Raw genomic sequence first — 21,625 nt, 5'->3', positions numbered from 1 at the left:
TGATATATGTGTTATCTTAAGCTAAACTGATAAATGTATATGTCACCCAAGAGTAACTTTCTTATTACCTTAGTACTTTGACTCATTCTTACTGCCCATTTTACCAGTTGATGGAATTGGTCGGAATGATTTCCAAGTGTCAGATAAGCAACATTATAATGGTTAAGAGAGTGGACCTTGAAACTGGTAGACTTAGAACAGGGTCTTGGCTCTGTCAGTTGTGTAGCTTGATGCAAGTGAGTTAACCATTTTGAACCTATTTCCTCATCTATAAAACTGCAATAGATCAAAAGAGCATCTACACACTGCCTGGGTTATATGTAATTACTATGTGGGATTATGTGGTGTAAAAGGACTTAGCATATAGTATAAGTCCATCATGGTGGACATAATTACAATGTTGGTTTTCCTAAAGATACTTCCTCTCAACAAAAGATAGTTTCTATATAGTCACACAGTTTTCAGAAATTGATGAAACAAATTCAACAAGGTTTAAATACATTGCATTATGCAGTTTGAACCAAAACAAAGCAAAACAAACAAAAAAAATATTTTTGTACAGGGATAGAATAAAAAAGATATAGTCTATCAGAGGTAGATACCGAAGTGTTTGAACCATTTCAGAAATAACGTTCACCATGAATCAAGGAAAAGATATAAGTACCAGAATACCTAGCATCCTCTTTAACTACATCTATAGAAATAGATAAAGTAATATAAAGCAAAGTTCACATCGACTGTGCTTTCTGCTGTTACAGAACACTGAAAATCTTGTAGTTGAGTTAAGGTCCAGTCTAAGTTGAATGCAGACAAAACCAAAACATATTCAGAGGAGAGCAGTCAGGAAAGTAAAGATATGTGTCATTAAATAATGACCTAAGAGCAGTGTTGAGGTTGCTTCTAGTTTGGGAATACTATGAAAAATAAGCTGTTTTGAATATTTTTATTAAACCTTTTTGTAGATACAAGTTTTCATGTATCTAGGGTGACTAGCTAGGAGTAGAATAGTTGGGTTATCTGCCAGGTATATGTTTGACTTCATTAGAAAATTCCAGTTTTCCAATAGGCTTGTACCATTTTAACTAATTTTTAATTGTTTGTATATTTAGTTAAGTCTCATTGATTGACCATTTCATGCTAATCTTAAAAACCCACATTTCTGGCTTTCTTAGAAAAAATTTTGGAAGACCTAACGACATTGAACCTATATGGCCAAAAACAACTGGACTTGAAGAATATTCACTAACCTTTTGCATGGGTCACGCATAGTCCAATTCCCTATAGACCTCAACCATCATTCCAAAGCAGTTCACCCATTTGGTAGCAACTGACATCTACACGCACAAGTTTACACACACAGATATTATGGGAAACTGAAACAATCCCAGCACTGTTAGTGCGTACAGTAGACCACTGTTGACTCATGTTTGCATTTGACTAAGAATATGAGCTTCAAGATGTGCATGTGCTGTGTGGTTGTTTGGTGAGTACCATCTCAGAAATATTTCTGCTTTTCCCTTGGCTGCCTCCTCCTTCAGTTGCACCTAGAAGAGGCTGACAGAAATGGCAGCAGGGCTGTTGCTAGGGAAGAAAGTTCTAAAGATAGAGCCAGAGGTCCCACCACAAGATTAGTGTAACCTCAGGTTATGTCATCAGTTTAGTATTCTGTTATTTACTTAATTTAAACCTAATGATATGAAACATTATCGCTATGCTGAAGTTTCCTTGTCCCTTTGAAGGTGTGTCAGTCCTTCGAGGAAAGAACCAAACAGATGGGGCCCTTCGGGTGACAAATATGGAGGAGTTAGCTGGAAGTACACTCTCTGTCCTTGATGTGGAGAGCCTGTCACTTTTAATTCTCTAGCTTGTTTACTTATCTGCTACATAAGAATTGAGGCTTGTTTTTAGCAGCATTGATTAAGTTGTTATTGATTTTTAAGATAGGAAATAGAACTTTCAAATCTCCCACATGAATTTAAAGCAAGTCAGATATCAACATCAAGATAACACATTTACCAGGGCAATGACAAAACAGGCAAGGATCCCTGCAAACTTTTCAAATCTCGCAAAGAACATGTGGGACCCGCATGTCAATACATACTTGAGTAGGTATCAGTTTTATTATTTAATCTAAAGAAGCACAACAACATGCTTCTAGACCAAGGAACAAATAGTTGATTTATTTTTATACACATTTGTATCCATTCAAAGTTTGCATATGTGTTTATTTTCTGGTCAATAGAAATCGGTCTTATTATTAACAGTTAAGATTTACTGAGCCAGGCATTCTGCTAAACCTTTACAGCACGATGTGATCAATCCTCACCCAAACCATTAGATCAGGGTTTCTCAGACTTGGCACTATTGACATTTTGAGCCGGATCATTATTCGGGGGCAAGGAGAGTCTGTGCTGTGCATTGTAGGATGCTCAAGCAGCATCCCAGGCCTCTCCCCATGAGATGCCAGTAGCAACCCAAGCTGTGACAATTAAAAATGTGTCCAGACACTTGCAAATGTCCCCTGGGACAAAACTGCCCCCTAGTTGACAACCATTACTTTAAGGTCAATATTACTATTTCTGTCCCATAACTGAACTTACACAAAGGCACAGAGCCAACAGAATGTAGGTGTGGACAGGAACCTAGGCATGTTTGGACTGAAAGCTCAGGATCTTTGCACTGACTGATATCAACTCCAATCGATTTTAAAGATACATGAGCAAGATCATATCTAGAAAGATGTGAGGCTTTTAGCAATTTTTTTTACTCGATGTATAAATGAATTGAGGCAGAGTGAAAGATGATGATAAAATTGACTTACCCACAGCCACTGAGAAACATATATCTTGTCTTTGGTAAACAGTTAATTCACAATTGAGGTTAGAAATTACATGTATTCAAACGTGCATAAAGGTTGAGATATGCATTAATATTTCTTAACGGTTACCTTTTAAGCATTCTACTTCCATTAAAGTTTTGGCATCATTGCAGAAATACATGATACAAATATTTAAATATTGCCTGTGGTAGAATTATATAGTGAGACATACGTACATCCAGATAGTACAAGGGTTGGCAAATCTGACCCAACAATGGTTTTTGTAAGTCAAAGTTTATTGCAACACAACCATGCTCATTTGTTTACTTGTTGTCTGTGGCTTCTTTCATGCTATGACAACAAAGTGGAGCAGTCATGACAGAAAGTATATAGTTTTCAGAACCGAAAATAATTACTATTTCACCTTTCACAGAGAAACTTTAGTAAGTCCCTGATATGCAATGTCAGGTGGTTTGGTTTTTATAAATGGGCAATAGACGATATTCAACTTTTCTGTGTCTGTGCTTTGCATGTTATAGTTTTAAATGTATATTAAACTGCAATGTGTGATTATTTTTTCACACCTGTGAAGCACAAGAAATAACATTTAGCCCCTCCCCTCTTAAATTTTTTCAATAAGTGATAATTGATTAAAATGTACTGAAGGTTCATTCTGTGCTAGCCAACTTGCCAGGAATTTTCATGCATTATACTTCTTACTTTTCACAACAACATGGCGACGTAGTCAGTCACTTTTCATGAGGTCACCGAGACTTATAGAGGCAAGGTGACCTTCTCAAGGTCATGCAGAATCGGAACTCAAACATGTCTGATTGCAAAGCTCAAGTATATAACCACTATATAGGGTCCGTGCACAGAGTAAAATGTTCATAAAAAATGTACTTGGCTTTACATTTCACCTTTGAAAAGGGAGCTTAAGAAAAAATAAATGCTAGTTAGGCAAAAGGGAAGTGAGTGATATGGACTAGGCAAGAAGCATCCAGGCTGAACTAGCAGCATGTGCCAATCCTGATGACAGGAGGAAAACAGAACATTCCAGCCGTGCCTGTGAATTTCTTTGAAATGTGCAGATAGGTTTAGAGTAGTTATTAATGGCCTCAATTTCCTACTGCTGAAGTAAAATTTCCACTTTTCATAGAACACACGGTTTTCTTTACTATTCGGATGTAAAATCCGGGCAGCTGGCATAAACAATATAAGTAAGCAGAGTATAAACAATTTGGAAATGCTAGTCCATTTTAAAAAGTGTGTGTTCCACTGCCTGAAAATAACACTTACACAACTTTTTTCCTTCCCACCTGGAGACCAAAGACAACTTACAAATCCAAAACAGGGGTTAAAAAAGAATGGGTCTCGAAATTAAAAACATACAGTCAGGACTCCAAGAATCCCATCTATATTGATGAATACAGTACTTAAAATCTTTTTTTTTAATATATTTTCCTTAATTGTTTGCTTCTTTTGTACAGTTATTTATTTTGGGATTTAATTTAGATACCATTTTAACAACCATAATATAGTAACAATTATAGAAACTGCTTTTGGTTCTAAACCAACATTTCTTCTGCTTCTCTTAACCATATAAAGTCAAGGTCAGTGGTTTTAATCTTCTGTCTTGAGCCTAAACAGCTATCTCTATCAATTTAGAAATCAATACTTATTGAACACAAACTTTGTGCAAGGCGCTATGCCAGGTGCCAAGGGCGGTATCACATTTTGCCATCAATTGACTCACAGTCTTGTTGGGAAGCCTATACTTAAGTATATACATATATATACAGTAATTGCTTTAATTAATTTAATTTAATACATGTTACCTATAAAGATCAATATTGTGTGATGTAAAACAAAAATGAGTTGAGAGTAAGTGCTTAGGACTTTGGAAAGTTGATCTGCAGTGTTCTGTGTGAAAGGTTTCATGGATAAGGAAGTACTCAGAGCTGGATCTGGAATTGGATTAATTTAGGGAGACAAGAGATATACGTATTAAGTAAATCCTCAGGATTTTAATCCATGTCTATTAGATCTCAGAGTCCTTATTTCTGTATACCTGCTATGTTTTCTCCCTAATGACATTTTCTAATACTGTGATCAGTTTAGATCAAATTCCTTTTTGTATACAGAGTGTCTTTTTTTCTTGTTTGTTTTTCAGGAACCTTATTTCACACAGAAGATAGCAGTGAGGAATTGAACAATGAGAGATCAGGTAACCGTTAATATACACGCAATGCTCTGTCAGCTTGGTTATTTTCATTCCCCCATGTCTTATTTTCATGAGAACATGTCATTCAAGAGGCATTAAGATTTGATTCTCATAATCAGATCATAATATAGTTTGCTTGCTTTAATGTGAGCTTTTTAGTGTAAAGCGAATTAAAATCATAGCGCACACTTTTGCTTGAACTTATTTAGATTTCAGTTCAACCAAGATAATTTTAGAAGTGACAATGGTAATTTCAGATTATCCTGATTATCCACATATTTGAGTAAAAGTGAGTAGATTACAATTCTTTCAACTTTACCCCTTTCTTGTGAAGACAGCTACATGCATGCAATCTAGTTTCAGGGAGGGTCACTTAAGGAATAGTGAGAGATAATTGGTTTAGAACAGGAAGTCGAGGCCTAATTGTATGTGCGCTTATTATTTGTTAGGTTAAGAGATGAGAGAGATAGGGATGGGGAGCAGGAGAGAGAGAGAGATTCAAGTTGAAAATTGGCTATTGTTTTAGGGATTTGTGAAAAGACATTTGGAAATCAATGCCTTGCCATTAGAATATAAGAAAGAACACCAATAAAAAATACAATACTTTACAAAATAATTTTTGTATACAGTGGCAATGATGATTATCAGTAAAACATGATTTGCTTTTCATCCAATAAAATATTAGACTAGCGGATCTTAAAAGTATGTTATTTTCTTCTTCATTATATATTAAACATGGAACACTGGGTAACAACTCCCCTGTACTGTCACAGAATATCTTTCTCCAATAATTGTGGGTTTCAACAAGAGATCAGGTAAAGAGGAGGAGGTAAAGGAGAAAAGGAAATAAATGAGATCTAATTACATCAAAATTAAGTCATGAATTGTCACAGTCTAATATTGTGAAGTCGTCAATGGAATGCCATGAATGATTAAACACGTAAACAAAAAATGCTATTACATTCATCTCTCAATTATCCACATCAACAAAGGGCAGTTGTAACAATCACAGTGCCATCTATGCTATGCTTAACATCAGAATAGTATTAGTACTTAGATTTTTAATATGATTTTGAATATGTCCAATGTGTTAAGAATGTACTTCATCCCAAATAGTGACAAACTCTTCCTGACAGGATGGTATGCAATTAGGGAAGTTTCCTAATCTGTTCCTGTCTCCTAAGTGACTCGAGTACGTCAACCCTGAGTATGACTATTATCTCCATATTTACCTGATGATAATAATTTTTAAAAATATGTAACTTAAATTGAATAAATATTTACTAGCTGCCTAGAGACTGATTTAAAGTTATGCATTACTTCTCTAATTCTCACAATATTCTTACAGTGTCTTTAATGTTTAGTGTCACCATAATTTAATAAATAAGAAAGATGAGGCTTAGAGAATTTAACAGTTTCAAAATAACCCAGCTGGTAAGTCATTGAGTTAGAATATGAACCCAGATCTCCTCATTACAAATTAAAAATCAATGACCAAGTAACACTGCCATCCACAGGAAAGATCATAAACAGCTGCAGAACTTCCAGTACCTTGATTACAGAACCTTGGAGAAGTGCTTACTAGCTAAGCTACTCATTTATTCTTTCTAAGCTTCATGGTATTTCTCTGCAATATGGGGTTAATCTTAGTACCTACAACTTCTTAGGGATGAGGTAAGAATTCAATAATATAATGCACAGAAGTAGTTTCATCGTTTACTTTCTATTATGCATGTCCCTGAGTAACTGTGCGTTAAAAGATAGCTTTCATTATTATTCTTAGATTCATATATCTGCATTTATAAAATGGAGTATTTAGATTTGTGTAGCACAGCAGAGCTCTCAAAGCCTTTTCATACATAATGTATCCATACATATGTTATTTAACATTTCATGTTTTATTTAATTATATAGTCTTAACAGGTAATTTTAAAGCTTAGGAATGACACAGAAATTTCAGAGGCTGCAACTCAGCTTTTCTGTTAGAAAAAAAAAAAAGTTGCAGTATATTCTCTCTCTTTTTTTTTTTTTTTTTTTTTTTTTTTTGCTAGGCTGGCCAGGATTGAGATTCGGTTCTAAGTGTTTTGCTTCTTAGTTTCAGTTACTGCATTTATTCACTTGAAAAGCTTAGCTTTCTTTCTCTATTTCTGTGGAATCAGCAACCTCCCTATTTTTGTGCTTTTACAACTAAATGTATTTTTGTTCTTTTACAACTAAATGTATTTCTGACATAATGTCATATGTACATCAATAATTTCCCCCCATCAGAATAAATACATACCTATGTTACTTTAGCTATTCTCTTATTTAACTCATTTGACGAAGATGTCTCTGTTTTATCAAAAACAGGAAACATCATCTGAATGTGTTTCTTGGGGTTAGTGCAGTGCTCTATGAATATTCCTTTAATGTCTAGAATATTGCTATGCCTATGGTAGGTTGTCAATAAATTTTTGCCAAATTACTCGAACAGAATCTGAGTATCTACAAGCACGGGAACTAACTTTGTGGAAAACGATATCCATGTTCGTCGAGTGACTTGCAGTTTTGCTTATTAAAGTTTTCTTTTTAACAGCTTTTTTTTTTTTTGCCTTAAGCCTTTAAATAACTTTAGGAAAGTTTTGGATATTTTGCATATTTTGTAGTTCTCTATCATAAACAATTTAGCCTTGTGCATTCATTTAGCTAAAAATTTGCATATATGTTAAGTTCCAATAAATATCACTGTGTATGAAATGATCTTTGTAAGGCTTTGCTCTAAAGTGTTCATTGATCTTGATGAAATCATCCTCACTCCCCCGCCTCAGGGGGTGATAAAAAATGAGAATATAGAGCTATACAATATGGCAGTCATAAGCCACTTAGGGCTTTTGGGCATTTGAAATGGGGCTAGTTCAAATTGAGAAGTTTTGTAAGAGTAAAATACACAGTGGGGTTGCAAAGACTTAATATGGAAAAAAAAAAAATAAAGAAAATAAAATAACCTCATTAATAATGTTATATTGCTTATATGGTAAAACTAAAACATTTTGACATATTAGACAAATAAAATATATTATTAAAATTATTTGCCTTGGTTCCTTTTTAACTTTTGCGATTTGGCTAATCAAAAATTTAAAAGTACATTTGTAGCTTACATTATATTACTATTGAACAGTGCTAGTCTGTAGTTTTGGGTATGGTTTCCTTTCTCTTTCTTTCTTTTTCTTTTTTAATTGTATACCTCTCATCTTTGAGAAGTAAAATGCAAATTGAACAAAGAAGGGGGAGGCTCACCGAATGAACTTACTGACTTAAATGGAGCCAAGAAACTTTCCAAGTGCCTAGGAAGTCCACTGGAGATCTCAGGAGCAGGCAGGTAGAAACCCGCATGGCTGATGGAATAAATGTCCACATCCCTTACTTTCTTCCCTGTGTGATCCCTGTGTGAGGCTGAGCAGCCAGCCAGTGGAAAAGATGCACAGAGGCTATGTAACTGAAAATTTCTGTACTTCACTTTTTATGCAAAAAGGATGAATAACAAATAAGAAAACGTCAGTGCTATAATCTGAATGCTTGTGTCCCACCAAATTCATATGTTGAAATCCTAACCGCGAGAGATGACAGTATTGGGAGGTGGGACTTATTAATTCATGTTCTGAGAAATGAGAGCCATAGCGGTCCCTTGCTGCTTCCATCATGTGAGGACTCAGCAAGTAGGCCCAGGTTATAAATAAGGAAGAGGGTACTCACCAGAATCTGGTCATGCTGCCACCTTGATCTTAGACTTCTCAGTCTCCAGAACTGTGAAAAAAAAATGTATGTTGTTTATAAGCTACCCAGTCTCTGGAATTTGATTCTAACAACCCAAATAGACAAAGCCAATGAGCATGAATTCAGAAACAAAAATTGCCTCTAGGTAATGCATAGAATAAATCCATTTTTTTTAATTATATGAATTCAGAACTATTCACAAGGATGGCACTGGAATTCTTTCTGAATCAAAATATGTTTGATTCAGTTATTTTATTACAATTTTGAGCTTCTTATTTTCTAAATATTGGAAATTAACAGTCCGCGTCGATACATAAAATCTCTTCAGGAAACAGAATATTCAGTTAATTAGTTCACTTTGTTTCCAAGCACGCTGAGCAGTAAGTATGTCCATATTATATTCAGACCATTTTAAAACTGAGCTTGGGGTAGAAGCGGTGTGGTTTAAGGAAAACTAACAGATCAGATAATTAAGGTATTTGAATTCTTAGCTCTAACTGGTTAGATGACCTTTTACTAGTTGATTTACCTTTCTGGATCCCTGCTCCTCAGTTGCAAACATAAGGTTTGTACCAACCAGGACAGCTGAAATGCTGTAGTTGTATTTGAAAGTGTTCTCTAACATAAAGTCTTAAATAAATTCTTAAAGAATTCCTAGAAAATTCAACTAAGTATATAAATTGTAGAGACGGAAGAAGGCATAGGTAACAGTAAAGTCTCTTCATACAGAAATGCAACCCCAGAATTTGGGGGATTACAAAGATTTCATTTTGAGAGCTTTTTTGTACTGAGCTTATCTGAGTGGCAGTGCAAGCTCTCTTAGTAGCAAATGAAAGTTGAGCACTGAATGAAACATACTTCACTTGCCATTCCTAACAAGAACATGTCTTTGAATGCATTTTATCATTTTAAAACATGACAAATCTGACTATTTTCAGTGTGTCATTACAAATATCAAGAATGGTGTGTATCCTTATTTACCCATTGAGTCGCACTTGCCCACTGCTTGCTCTGGGCATCCATGTTCATCCCATAGATCTATCAAATGGGGAACGTTTAGGCAGCAATGTTTTGCCCAAGTTGACGGGACTTATAATAGATGGGACTCAAAGGCAACCAAATACTACTGGGGTGCCAAAAAAATGTATACAAGTGGACATTTTGGTCAATGTTGCTCAAGCAGTAGTTTGCCATAGTCAGAAGCGTCTGGATGCAGATGGTAACCACTTTGACCACCTCTTGTAATTCCAGAAGACAAACGTGATTTGTCTTCATCTTTGGTTATTGGTACATATTGAGTATTACAATCTTAATACAGTTTTCCTTGCTTAAAATGTGTATACATTTTTTTTGGCACCCTTTGTAGATTGATCAGTGACTTATATTGTGATGTCATTTGGAAATATGAATTGAGCCTATCAGCTTTCTTCTCTTGAGAATGTGATCTAAGAATTGATATGAGGACAAACTAATTTTCAGTGGGAAATGTACCTAGAAAACCACCAAGTAAAAATGAGCTCTGAGGTAGGGTTGAGAAAGTACAAGATTTGTTGAAAGAATGAATAGATCCAATGATAAAGAGAAAATGTCATGAGAAAAACATTAAATTAAGTGGGGGTCCATTTTATTTTTAGTAACCTTTTTTTTTCTATTACATTTTAAACCAAAAATACCATCACTAAATATTATATCACCAATTATGTTGTTCATTAATGATCACTCTATTGTAGAACAAACAGACACACTGGCTTTGATTCTCCCTCTTACAAAGTATGAGTTTGTCTACATTTCTGCAACATGGGGACAATAAAACATTGTCATGGGATTCCACTATGAATCAAAGTAATATAGGGAAAGAATCTTTGGACTGGCAGGTAAAGGTTTTTAGAGTATATTAATACTCAGTTCTTAACCAACAATCTTATTAAATACCTGGCTTTTCACTGGAACACTTTTTGCCACTTAACTTGAAAAGGAAGATAATTTTGGAGGCCATAGAATAGGTTCTGACTCATAAATTAATCTACAGAAAAAGACCACTGTATTTTAAAAGATCACGAATTTTTTTTTTAAAAAATGAGGTGTTGGCTAAAACTGTTTTTGTTTTAATTTTTCCTTTATTATGACATGACAGCTGAAATCCTCTAAGGCAAATGGATTTCACCGATAGCAAAATAAGAGGCATTACACAGAGCAGGATCACAAAGCCTTTCTATGTCACTGCATCTATCAGTTAACTTTTGAGTAGGTTTCATAATTTCCTACCAAAAACTTAGTAGGGAATAGTCAGACTATAACCCAAAGTATGGCTTTACTAGACAAAAAGTTATTTCTCAGGTTTTAGTAGTTCTATTGGTCAAAATACGTACACTAATAAATTATTTCAAGTAAGCTTTTACAGTATTGGTATCCAAAGATAGGTTTTGACTGAAGGGGTGCTATTGTGAGTCCCGCTTACTAAACTATTTATAAAGATTGCTGAAACATATTTGAAAGACCAGCCGAGGAATAAAGTATAGGGCAAAGACTGACACTGTGCCTGGAGACACAACGTAGAGCAGGTACCGCCTTTAGTCTGATGCCACAGTGAATACACTGGGGACCAAAACAGTTTATATGCAGCTATTGACAGTCATGTCCTTGATGTCCATGAATTCAGAAAAGATGCCTCCCCTATAGGAAACACTGGATCCCTTTTTAGTTGGCACAAGAAAATGCTAAGGGACGAAGTTGGAAATTGATACAGAAGGTCAACAAGGAAAGAGATGATTAGATATTTACCTTCTCCCATTTGATCATTGGGTTAGGGATGATTCATAAACATTCTCTTGAGATACCCACTGTCTTAAATAAAATGAATTTGGACTAAATGTAAAGTTTGATCAATAAAGCACTATTGAAATTAGAATCACACTTTGACTTGTGTATTATTTTCAAGATGCCACATAATCCAGATAAATGGAAGAAAAAAAGGAAATAAGGCCATCCTTAAATACGAGATAAACTTTCAATGAACCACAATGCACTCAATAAGAAAATAAAGGAAATGAGACTGACATAATAGAGCATACTAAAAACTCATCCCGTTCTGAAAAGGCTCACATACGGGGAATAACTGCCTAATGGTGCATGTGGAGTTTGCTTAGTCTACAATCGTGAAATCAACAAAATAAGACAAACGCATGCCCTTTTCATATCACTGTGCACTTAATAAGCGGCAATCTGTTAGAGTCACTTTAAAAATCTAGTTGAACATACTGGATCCCTGTCCTCTAAAAGTTCACAAAAAGAGGGAAGCAATCATCCACATGCTTAAGCACCACCATATCCATCTTTCAAATCGATATCACCTGGGGACAGTCTGTAAGGGAAGGAGAAGTATGCTTCTCTGAAGTGACCACATCACAGGTTATTCACCACAGAGCTCAGAGATATCCATTCAATACAATTAAAGTTTGACTTACATTTAAAATAGTATTTTATGGTAAAACAAACCAAAACAATCACTGAGAATCAAATAACCTAATCCCTGTAAGGTATAATTGAAGACTGAAATAACCTCAGGAGAAAGAGTACCAGTGACAATAGCATATGTGATTTCATGTAGTTCTTTTTCCTAAGCATGCTTGTCCTCCTACCTTATTAATTTAATCTGTTTTACTGGCATCCAGCCCAAACTAAAGTGTAATCTGGAACAATTGTCTGCAGCCCTGTGAGAGCTCCAGGCTGAGGGTGACATGCGCTGTCACTAAGTGTTGGAATTCACAAACCAATTAAGATTACTATAAGTTTGCATCTCCATATCGTTCAGCTATTTTTCTCATTTTAAGAGAATATCCATTTGGATTATTTAACATCCTGAAAAAAACAAAAAACTGTACTTCTAAGAGTAGAGAAATATTAGATTATGCTGCTGAAGTAATAGTTTTAGTCCCCAGTTACATGACAACTTTTGGGGGGAGGAGTAACTATTTCTCTTTTCTTTTAAAAATCCTTGAAAGGGACTTACTAGAAATTAAGGCAAGCACAGACTATTAGATCTGAAGCTGGCATAAAAACCCTTGAACTCCAGGGTCACTTAAAATAAGACTGATTCTAAAAGTTAACCAGGGTTCTTGTCCAGATTACTTCACTTCTTAAATAATGTAATATTAGTAACCAATTTTCTAACTCAGAAGCTAGACTGTTAACATACGGATTTCTTTACCTTACATCATATTCCGGTTGTTCAATTAACATGTATTATGAAGAGTAATAAAAGCTTTCTACAGTACATATATTTTCTAATCTGGAAAAATTTACATTACTTTACATCACGTTTGATTTCTCAAGCAAATTACTGCAGCCCTTTGAAAAATGTTTAAAAATATATCTTTGGAGTTCACTATATTAGTCATGCCTTTTAGTAGTTTTTTATTTTTGTCAATAACAAAATTACGTAATGTCATTTCAAGTTCATCCTATTTCATACACATGTACACAGAGCTGGGGTAATTCACTTATGTAGTTCAACATCTCCTTTGTTACAGATGGTAAATGTGCATATTTTTCCTTCAGGGAAAAAAAACTCTTTCATAAAATAATTGCATATTCTGCTCATTTTTTTTTATCCTTTTCGATGCTTTTGTATTGTTATTACACCCTGTCAGATTAGTAATTAGCAGGCAGCCTCCATATGACATAAATGCATTTTTCCTGCTTTTATAAAACCCCCTTTAGCAACTCAAAGCATATAATAACTGTAGATGGCAAAAGTAGAGAAAATAATATCACAGGGATAACCGCAAGAGCAAGAAAGCATTAGGTGGGTACATTTCTTTTGATCAAGGGGTTGAGTTGCAATGGCTGCTTGAAGAGTATGCTGGAACCTCTAGAACAGGTGACCGTGTGTGACCTTTGCAAATTTTTTTATTCCGATTTGAATAATTAACTGAATTAATAGCCTTGGTCATAATATGAGGGAGCACATTGGCTGAGGAAGGAGAGTACTCTATAATAACCTTTCTAAGTCTCAGTCTCTTCGCTCATAAAGCAGAGATCACAATGCACGGAGGGCACTTTTCATGATACCCACCATACAGTAAGTGCTCAGCAAATGCTATGTATGTTTGCCACCTCACAACACAACTCACTGAGTTTGAGGCAAGACAGAAGGTAATTTGTACCTGGGTATTACTGTTTCTTTTCTTTGCCATCCTTTGTCATCCTTACCGATGTTTTAGTTAAATTTAAGGTGGTAATATAAGAGAGAACTACTGCTATTTCACTAGCATTTGTATGTTTTTTTTTTCTTTTTAAAGAAATACCTATTCACAATATATATAAGTGAAATCATTATGCTATACTCGTATAGCTTAAACTTCAGCCGTGCTGCATGTCAAGTACATCTCAACAAAACTGGGGGGAAAAGAAATATCCAAATAAAGTTAATAAATATTAGGTTTATTCTTTCTTATTTAACTAACAGCATCTAAAATAACTACTTCTGAGGACTCTGTTAAATAGCAAAATATGCCAGTACCTTGCAGCAGTTATCTGAATTGTTGAGAAATCCTTAGAAAGGAAGTGACTTTCCCTGGGCACCAACCTATTTTATAATACCAGTGTCAGTGGTGTTGACCATTACAATTACCAAAAACCATGGTGATAACTAAAAATTTGATGTGATGCTAACTATTAATACACAGCAAATGACTGCATTCTTTCAATTCTAAGAAACATCAATATAACACACAAAGCACAGACTAACAGCCTTTCGATGGAGACAGAAATCATTTAACACCACTATATCACATGTATATATGTATTTTAAGATGCAGTCTGATTTCCAAAATATTTAAATATTTTATGTTTCAAATATGAGTTAAGGTACTCGTGTAGGTACTGAGTAAGTGTATTAGAACATGTTGTGGACAATATGATCTCATCACCAAAGTCTGTTCATTTATTTGCTCAATTATTTGGATATGTGTGTATAGATATCCTATACGCGTATGTAGCATAGAGTGCATTGAAAAAATTATCATGATTGTAAAGACAGAAGATATTCATTACTTCACCTATTCATTCACAAATATTTATTGAGTATTTTCTATGTATCAGGCACTGTTTTAGTTATTGGGGTTCAAAAAGTGAATAAACTGGACAAACATGTCTATGGAGCTTACGTTCTACCTGGTAAGATTTTCAATAAGCAAAATGAACAAGTAGAATATAAACTAAACAGGACAACAATAAGTACTATGGAAAAAAAATTAAAGAGGAAGATCTGTGACTTGGAAATCTGTGATTAAAATAGGTGACCAAAGATTATATAATTTAGAATTCACTCTTTGATATTCTAATATAAAAGATGACTCATTCGTACTATGACCTAGATTGCACATAATCATAATGTTTTGGTTTGATTAGTTTCTACCGTGAGTCTTTCATTATGCTAGATAGTTTGAAAAATTAAAAAAAACACACTAATAAATCATGTGAATACATTTTAAGTGTGGATTGTCTAGTTTGAGAATAAAGAAAAATACATCTGAAGACATTGAGTAAGATATTTCACTAAGTGCTGAGTTATATATGATAGAAACGTAAGTGTAGACCATATAGGGAGAAAACTGGGAATTCGGAGCTACTTCATCATTTCTTCCTAAAGTTAGGGGTATCTGTGGTGGGGAAGGGGGCTCATCTAGTAAACACTGAGATTCTCCAGGGAGTTCTTAGACTTTATTCCCAACACTCTGGGATGTGGGAATACATAAGAAAATCAATAAAGGGTAGTGGGATGACAGAGTGATTCCTTCGTCCCTTCAGTCCATCTCTCATGGGGAGGAGGAGAGCTTTTATAAGGAGAGGGTTCTTATTTTTAAGCAGATTAAATTACTTCTGAGAATATTATTTCTCTAAAACTCTGTTCATATATTGACAAATCTCTATCTACATTCTCCCAGATATTCAGTCTATTCTTCAAAATCTTCTCTAATGACAGGAGATGTTCTTAAAGGTTTTGCTGTAGACTGTATTGTTTCTCATTGAAAGGTACTATAATGAATATATTATAAAGGGACAGACCTGTAATTTAACCTTGGGGGAAAATAACTTCTAGAAAGAGTACTAAGTTGTTTTTCATTTCAGGGTGATTGCATAAGCAGAAGAGTAGAAAGTAATCACTCTAATAACGATAGCTTAAGGTCACAAGCTTAGTATGAATTTCATTTTGTTTTACTGGTTTGTTCTCCAAAATGACTTTAAGTTCATTTATACTGCATCTCCACATGTGGATACCATGATCTGATTATTGGTACCACAGCTGACTATGTTGAACCAGACACAGATTATTTTTTTTTACTCCACATAATGCGAAGTCCTAATTCAAATTTGACCACACTAATAAGATATAGTCACAACAGTTCACAGTCCCACAACTGTATTTTAAAAAGCAAGTAGAGTGAAAATACTGTTTCAGTGACAGGAATCTCACAGACTTTTACTGAAATAGATCAGATTTTTGGTATTATATAGGTGAATAATATAACCTCAGAAATACTGAAATGATTTAAATGATTCATGGCACTTAATTTTCATCCAGCAGCCTTATAAAGGTTTTTGGGATAAAATATACTTTTCTAATAATAGTCTTACTTATTAACTGGTATTTGCATGATTAAATAGGTAAATTACAATAAATGGAATGGATGGCATTCTCATTAAAACAGCAAGGTAACTATAAGACAAAGCATATTGTTTTCTGTTTGAAATAATAAACGTTCGGGTTACTCACTTTTGAGTTTACACATGATAAGCTCTTTCTTAGTTCATTCATATTCTTGGCTGCCTACTCTCTATCAGCTAGCTATTGTTCTAGGCTCTGGGCTGTAAGGATACAGACATTAACACAGCGGTAAAAACCATTTCCTTCATACAGTTTACATTCTAGTGGGAGAGACAACCAATAGATAAATAAACATCTAGATGATTAAAATTTCAAATAGTGATAAGTACCTTGAAGAGAAACAGAGTCAGAGAATGGAAGTGATAAAAGAGGGGGGCTACGGTAGGGAAAGTGAGTCAGGAAAGTATTTCAACAGACATGATATACTGACAGAAACTTGGAAGACCTTGTCTTGGAAAGTATTTGAAAATCTGAGAGAAAGCCTTCGAGGAGAACAAGTACAAAGATCCTGGGTCCCAAATGAACTTGGTTCTTATGAAAACCAAGATCAATGTGCCTGCAACCTAGTGTTAAGGAAGAAGGAACAGGAGACTAAGTCCAAGAGGAAGGCAGGGACTGACGTAGGGAAGGCCATGTAGACTGTGCTAAGGAGTCTGTGTTTCTTCCCAAGGGTGAGAGCAAGTATGATGTGGTTTGATTTATAGTTTGGAAAAGAACACCCTTGTTTCCACAGAGCAAGGACTGAAGAAGGAAAACAAACTTATTGCTGGACTGTAGGTAAGTGATGAAATAGCATGCATTATGGTGCTTATGTCGCGAATGATCCAGCTGGTAAGATATATTCCATTATTGTACTGTTCAGAAATCCCACTGTTTGTCTTAGAATCGGGGAGAGGGAGATACATGTGTTTGATGATATAGGTTACATCCAAAGAAACTCACTTAAACGATACACACGGAAAGAAAAATCACATTTCAAAGTTAATCACTGCACTACTTTTAGACAACTGCAAAACTCAAAATTATTTGAGCATAGTCTTTCCATCAGGTACTAAGAAGGAAAATAATGTCGAAGAAGAAATATGTTGAATGGGGGTCATTTATTTCTGCTGAAAAGAAGGTAGATACATTGTTTAAATAGATAAGGAGAGATAAAGTTCCTAGCTATATCATTAAAAAAGAACAGGCTTGTGATCACTTCCCTGGTGACTATAAATTTATGGAGTACCTAAACAGCAGTTCTGTGCAATAATGATGATATACAAACGATGGCTCCATTTTTGAGTGTCAGCTACTAGACATTCTGTTACGTGGTCTGCTTTATCTCAATTACTCCTCTCCTCACTCTGTGATGTGGTCATTATTATCACACGTTTCTAAAGTTGAGGACATTCAGGCACAGAATCTTTAAGTGATTCGCCCACTCTAACTCCAAGCCAGTAATTCCCAACCTGGCCAGTTGGGGTTAGGGTTTAGGGTTAGGGTTAGAGTTTAGGGTTAGGGTTAGGGTTTAGGGTTAAAGTAACGTACAGTAACACATTTTCACTCTTAATCATGGTGCACCACTAGTAATTAATTTAGTGAAAAACATGTCAACCCAGTTTCTCTGGAAGAGTTTTCCTGATGAAGACTTTTCCTGTCCGTCGGTTGTTTTGAAGTACAGACAGCAGATGCTTGGTAGCAGCACCCAGCAAAGAGACAATTTAAAAACAAGTATGTCCCACTGCAGGACGCATACTGACCATTTTAAAATCAGCGAGCCAATACAACCACCAAGGACATAAATACACCAAGTGACAGCATAATTAATCCTGTGTACACAATCAATGAAGAATAGTAATGTTTCCGGGGAAATGGAATATCGTAGAATGAGCCTGAATTTTCCCTGAGTGCAGATGTCAAGTCGCCATTCGATGAATCCTCCCTGGAGGAGACTGTAACAAATACACCACGCCTCTCAAGGACAGCCAGGGTAGTAAATCGTGGGCTATAAAAATAATAACATACATATTGTGCTAACATTTATAATTTATTTGTTAGACTCACAGGTGAGAAATAAGGGATAGCTGGCAGGTCTAATTTGAACCAGCACTGGCAATCCCTCGCTGCACACTAAATCATTGTTCTCTGTGTTTCCTTTAGCTTAAAAACATATAATAAAGCTCAAACAAAGCTACTCCCTTTGGACAAATGGAGCTGTGGACACAGATTTTTGTAATGTTACATTAGAAAGTGATCGGAGTGCTAGTACATTCAGAGTTTTTCCTGACTTGGAGATGGTACATCTTATGCCCGTAGAACATTGGGCAAAGGCATAAAAGCAGAAGACAATTATTTTAAAAAACATGCAAAACTATGCTTTTTGTTGTCTTTTTTTTTTTTTTTTTTGCTGAGACTTAACATTGGGAAGTCAAACTCATTAAATGAAGAAGACATCATTGTGACAGTGAGGGGTCATGAAAAGAACACAGAATTGAATAAATCAATAAATGATTATTCAATAACTGAATATTCTATAACTGAAATAATTTATATTTTTAAAAAAAAACATAGATCTCAAAAGATATTTTACCCAGTTTCAGCTGTGCCGTAAACTCTAGTGATCTTGGGTAAGGCACCAAGTTCCCCAGGCCTTGTGTATAGTTTAAAGTACTTGAATAAAAAGAATAAATAAAAGAATAAAAACTGAGATGTGTTAAGAGAAGGGTAGTATTGCTTTGTGTTTAATGGCGTCCTCCAGTTCCTAGCTGGGTGGCACTGGTAAACTTTTCAGCTTCTATGTGTCTTATTTTCCCCATCTTGTCAGTGAGGCTAATAATACTTAACTTTGAGTGTCTTTTGAGTATTAATGAAAATATTATGATGCATGCCAAGTTCTGAGTACTGTGCCTTAGAGAAAGGAAGAACTCAATAATTGTTAGTATTATGAATTTATTGTAGATCATAAAAGGTGATAAATCTTTAGTAAACGTTTACTGAATAAAAAGAGTAAGTATGATCAGAAGTTCCACTGGATCCTTATTAGTCTTCCATTTAGAATTATAGTTTGCTATAGTTTCTTGGTTTACACTGATATGATGAATGAGGTACCAAAAGACAAATCTGCTATTTCTGTCTGATGCCATCAGGTGAGCATACATAGAAATACTTGAGGCTGCCCTATCAGATACATGGGCTTTTGCAAAACAGAAAGCATGTGACAACGCCACACTTCATAACCAAAGGGACAGAGTGGTGGAAGTATAAGGTCTATTTGGAAAGCTCCCAGAGATGACAGATGGTTAAATGAAAGAATGTGTTAGTGAATGGAGAGAGGGTGGGAACAGCAGAAGATGTAAGAAACGAACTGTTGAACCATCATTGTTAAGTAACAAAAACTTCCTGGAACATAGTTAAATAAATTAGACTTTTTTTGTTTTTGTTTTTTTGTGGGGTTTTTGTTGTTGTTGTTGTTGTTTTGTTTTGTTTTTTTTGAGCAGGGGAAATGTAGTAAGTTAGAATGCAAAACATAAGATCACCAAGGAAACACATTACCCCTTGGACTATCAATAATTGTCTCTTTACTCTTTCAGTTCTAGGCCAATTTAGTCTCCTATTCTCACTCAGAAAGTTTATTTATCTATCCTAGATTCTATATAGAAAGTTCATGAAAGGCAGATATAATAAAATGATCAAAGACAGCATTTTGGGGACTATTAACCTGGCAGAGATATGTCAGGTAGCGTGAACAGATTGGAAGGAAAAGGGGAGACTCTCAAGGAAACTTCATTAGCCAAGGGGTGAAATGGCAGAGGCCTCAGCAAATGTGATGACCCCACTGGAAATAAAATAAAGTAAAACAGATGGTGGGGAGTGGGGGGATGGGCAGCTAAATATTGTACACATTTACTAGCAATACGCTTCTTTATTTTGTTTTTCATGACGAATGAAAATCATGTGATAATTTGAAATATGGATGGTGTGTTTCAACCATCTCTGATGTGATTATAGCTGTATTATTATTATTATTTTTTTATAGCTGTATTATTAATGGTAGAGGTAGCCAGGCTGCTTAATTTCTAAAAGAAAATCTTCAAGTTGAAAGTCTAAAAATGTTAAGGTTTTAGTGTACCAGAAGTCTTTCAATAACTAAACAACAGCACCTGTCTTCTATTTGGGGGTGGAGGCAGGGAAGAGAAATTGGTCCTAAACACTCTCATAGCACAAACTGTAATATTAGAAAATTAGTCTTATAGGTAGAAATATATTTCTTTTTCTCGTATTTTAAAATAAAAAATTAATCTCTAAAATATTTAAGAGACTATAAAATGCAGGATCTTTCTTTTTCAAACGAATGTAAATTATCTATAAATTTCAGCTTTCGGCTATATCTTTTACGAATCCTCTGCCCTCTCTAAGTAGAGAAACCGGATAGTGAACTAACCATAGAGAAGGTTACAACAATAACAGTTTAAACATCAGTTTGTCTGCATTCATCCAACTCTGTAATCTCTACTGTGGATATATTAGATTTGTTTGTATTTTTTAAATCTCATTACAAGTTTTGAAAACAGGAAATTGCTTCTACTATGAAAGATCAATATGCTCTTGACTCCAGCATTTTCAACAATGGCTTATCTGTGCTGACTTGGTAATGGAGATCAGGGGATATGAGAATGAGTTTTGGGTTGTCTAACAGCCTTTGAGAAAAAGGAAGTCACTCAGCAGAAAAACCACAATAGTTATGAATTCTTAAACTTAATGATGCATAGCGAATGAGATCATTCAGCTGCCCAAAGATGCAAATCTTCAAGCTCCTACCTACTTTTGTTGTAAAATTGTCTTTTTGAGGTGGAGAGGGAAAAGGAATAGGGCTTGTAAGATCAAGAATAATAGATTTAATTGAGAGGAAATTGTATTATACCAGGCCCTGTAATTAGAAATGCGGGGGGCGGGGGGGAGTAGGTGGGAACAACTCTTTGAGATTTGGCCCAAAACATAAGCCAAACCATTGCAAACTGGAAATAATTCCAGAAATGTAAGCCTAGGATTTTTCATTTTATTTTACCTTGGTCAAAAATAGCATGAGATGAATTAGGTAAAATTTTGCTTCTCATTAAACAGAGCCAGTTAACTTACATAAACACTGTGATGTGGCCAAATTTAGTACAGATTTTTGTCT

The 21,625-nt window shown here is 35.0% G+C and overlaps 1 long non-coding RNA gene across 1 annotated transcript in view; it reads right to left on the bottom strand.

Moving 5' to 3' along the window:
* LOC148758296 (uncharacterized) overlaps positions 1–21,625 on the bottom strand; it is a 1,912,057-nt gene that overhangs the window by 1,779,622 nt on the left and 110,810 nt on the right. The window contains exon 2 of the long non-coding RNA XR_016021446.1: positions 8,775–8,825. This is a non-coding gene — a long non-coding RNA (uncharacterized LOC148758296). The remainder of the gene's footprint in view (positions 1–8,774; positions 8,826–21,625) is intronic.

This window comes from Rhinolophus sinicus, chromosome 5 (assembly GCF_057876585.1).
Source record: "Rhinolophus sinicus isolate RSI-liver-muscle chromosome 5, RSI-T2T, whole genome shotgun sequence".
Taxonomy (NCBI): Eukaryota; Metazoa; Chordata; class Mammalia; order Chiroptera; family Rhinolophidae; genus Rhinolophus; species Rhinolophus sinicus.
This window is presented reverse-complemented; position numbering and strand designations above follow the sequence as displayed.